This window comes from Silene latifolia, chromosome 1, assembly GCF_048544455.1.
Source record: "Silene latifolia isolate original U9 population chromosome 1, ASM4854445v1, whole genome shotgun sequence".
NCBI classification, from domain to species: domain Eukaryota; kingdom Viridiplantae; phylum Streptophyta; class Magnoliopsida; order Caryophyllales; family Caryophyllaceae; genus Silene; species Silene latifolia.
This window is the reverse complement of record NC_133526.1, coordinates 77,230,265-77,233,519: the sequence shown is the minus strand read 5'-3', so window position 1 is coordinate 77,233,519 and position 3,255 is coordinate 77,230,265. Positions and strand designations below refer to the sequence as shown.

General features: G+C 40.5%; 1 non-coding gene across 1 annotated transcript; it reads right to left on the bottom strand.

Moving 5' to 3' along the window:
- Positions 1-3,147: 3,147 nt before the first annotated feature.
- LOC141617747 (small nucleolar RNA R71) lies at positions 3,148-3,255 on the bottom strand. Its single transcript, XR_012531198.1, has one exon. It is a non-coding gene; the product is annotated as a small nucleolar RNA R71 (small nucleolar RNA).

Below are 3,255 nucleotides of genomic sequence, written 5' to 3'. Positions count from 1 at the left end.
GTGTTGTTGTTCACGTGAATCACGTCCCCACACCCTACCTCCTTCTTCTTCTTTTTGGCGAAAATGCAGCAGCAGCAACAGAGAACACAAACAACCCGTACCATCACCATTTTCGACCTTTCAAACCAAGATCTCTCCCTTATTCCTCAACCAAAATCCATTATTTTTGCACCTTTAGCTTCCTCTCTTCTTCCTCGTTCTTTTAAGGTAATAAAGTCTTGATTTTGTAGAAGTTCGAAAATACCGTCTCTTATGGCAACTCGGTTTCTGGTCTTAATCGACTCGTTTTTCCTTCTTTTAAGCTGAAGACTGAAGATAGGCTCATACTTTTGGACGTTTAAGAGATTAAAGACAGGTAACGGTGATAAGTTACTCGACAAAAACGTCGAAATTCTGTTTTATGTGTCGTTTTATGTGTCTTTGTGTGATAAAGTTCAGTTCTTTATATTCTTCCTCGTTCGTATGCTCGATTTCATCGTTTCGTTTCCGTCTTTAAGCTTGGACTACTGATTGTTCTGTGCGGACGGGTTGTGTTATATGCCCGTCTCAAAATGAACTTGAAATGAACCGTTTTACTTGGATGGTCGAGGTTGGTTAAGATGTTTTGGTAGGAGGGTGTTGTTCCTGTAGAATTTCTTTTTATTTCCGTCTCACATGAGAGCTATTGGGGGATGTCGATTTCAGCTTGAAACCGAGACAGGGGGAGTCCGTGAGCCCTGTTCTGGGCGGGTTTCCTGGGCAGGGGTTGATACGAGTTCTTGTCGAGACTTGGAGACGGGTTGTATGCGTTTTACGACAGCTTTGAGTTGCTTTGTGCAGGTGGTCCGTATAACACTATTTTGGGAGTGTTTTCGGGTCTGTTTTAGAATGGATAGATGGGTGCTTCACGGGACTGTTTCGAGTCGTAACGTTGGCGGGTCTGATGGCCTACTCTATGGCTCGGTTTTGGTGGTGTGTCACACGGTGGTGGTGGCTGACTTGGCTAGTTGTAGTGGCCGTGTAGGGTGGTTATGAGTGATGTGTGCGGACTGTTTATGGGTTATGTTGGTTGGTACATTCGATGACGGGCGTGGTCTGTTCTTTGGTCCCCGTGTGTCGTGGGGTTTGGGTGCTTTTGGCGCCTAGTCGGGTTATTCAAATTGTTTAATTCCCGTCTCGTATTTTATATAACGTGTTTCGTTAAAAATCGTTCTTCTAAAATATTTTCTTATTGGGCTAGTTAGGTTTAATAAGTGGGCTAATTATACTTAGTAGGTTGGATTTGTCATATCTATTCATTCGAGTTTGACTCGTTAATTTAATTGAACTTGTCATGATTCTATAATTGGACTTGTCGTGTTTATAAATTGTTTTGACGCTAGTTTGGTTTATTTAAAATATAATTAAATATATCAGTCTCGTATTTCATATAACGTAAATCATTAATATTGCTCCTTCACATATTCTTTTGTTGGATTCCTTATAATTCAATTATGGGCTTGTTATGTTCTATCTGTTGGGTTTAATATGCTTTGTATGATGGACTAATTGTGTTTTACATGTTGGATCTAAATGGACTAATTTATTGGACTTCATATAGCTTATTTGTCGGGCTCATAAACGAGTCACTTGATTTGGTCATATTTTATAACGTAAATTATTCATTATCATTCCTTATATCTTATTTAATCGGCATGTTAAATTATAAAACGAAATGTTTAGTAATATAACACAAGTATGAGATATTATTTATAAGTACTTGTAAGAGTCACATTCTTGATAATGCCTTGTATTGTTCTGTTGTGAGAGTCTTGGTCCTATCGGATACTAGGGGTGAGCTATAAGCCCTCTAGTTGCGATATGATCGTCGGGATTGATGTTCCCATCCGTACTCATGGTGAGATGCAAGCCATGAGTATGAATGTGACATTAAAGATCCCGTGTCATATGATGTTTGCATGATCATTCTTACTCTTATTGTAACTCAAGTGTGACGTTTTACATTGTGTGACGACTTGACTTTCCTTTTTACCCCTTTCGGACCTTTGGTTACGAGTGTGTGCCATGTTTCCGGATTGGGTTATCTTTCCTCTTTCGGACCTTTGGTTACAAGTGTATGCCATGTTTCCGGATTGGGTTATCTTTCCTCTTTCGGACCTTTGGTTACGGGTGTGTGCCATGTTTCCGGATTAGGATATCCTTCCGCCTTTTTTTCGGACCTTTGGTTACGAGTGTGTGCCATGTTTCCGATTAGAGGTTACTCGACCTTTGGTTACGAGTGTGTGCCATGTTTCGAGTCTTGGATACGATTGGTATATCGTATGTCGAATCGGGTGACGTCCATCCCGAGAGTCTGGATCCAGGTTTAGACTAGGACCGTATTATGATCGTCGTCCTACCAGGAGTTTGGAGTCTAGGATGTAGTCTTGTGTGTGGTATCTCGGACATGCTTTAAAGGTAGCCTCTGAGCCGGATACTCCGTCTACACTTTGTGTCAGTTTTACACTTGTTGAGTCGTGTCAATATGAGTTGGTTGACTTGGTTGCTCCATGCCCTTGATTGCATATTCTTTCTAACCTACCATGCCTATTCCATTAAGAAAGTATTATGCCTATCTCATCTTGATTATTCATTATATCTCCTTATTCTTTATGGTTCACATATGTTGCATGATTAACATGTTTGATTAAGTGTTGTTTGTTATCTGCTTTTCGACATATTGTGGCTGGGAGAACCTTGAGTTACTCCCCACTGACTGTGGCGTTCATGTTTACATGAATGACAGGTGGTGAAGATGCTTACGTGGGGAAGACGTGTGGGCTAGCGAGAACTAAACCCTCGGACCTTAGTTTCTAATTTAGAAACCCTTTATTTGTTTATTCGTGGGATATCTTTTCCCCGCTTTCTAGACTTGGGTTGTAATAACCTAAATCTGTCTATCGTAGTACTTGTTTCATTTCGTTTTTGGCACCCGCGTTTTATTCTTTAACTAGTAATCTAAAAGTTTTTAAAATTTCACAAATTTCCGCTTTAATTTATTAGTTATGTTTTCCGCGTTATCGCGGGGTGTCACATCAATAGCCTTGATCGCACCGCCATGGGAATCACAAATTGGGAAACGTTGGCTCTTGCTTTCTATTAAAAGTTTTTTCCACCGGAGAAAACTCAAACTTTAAGGAGCCAAATCACCGGATTCCGTCAACAAGCTCTTGAGAGCTTATATGAAGCTTGGGAGTGGTACAAGGAGTTGTAAAGGCAATGCCCACATCATGGGTT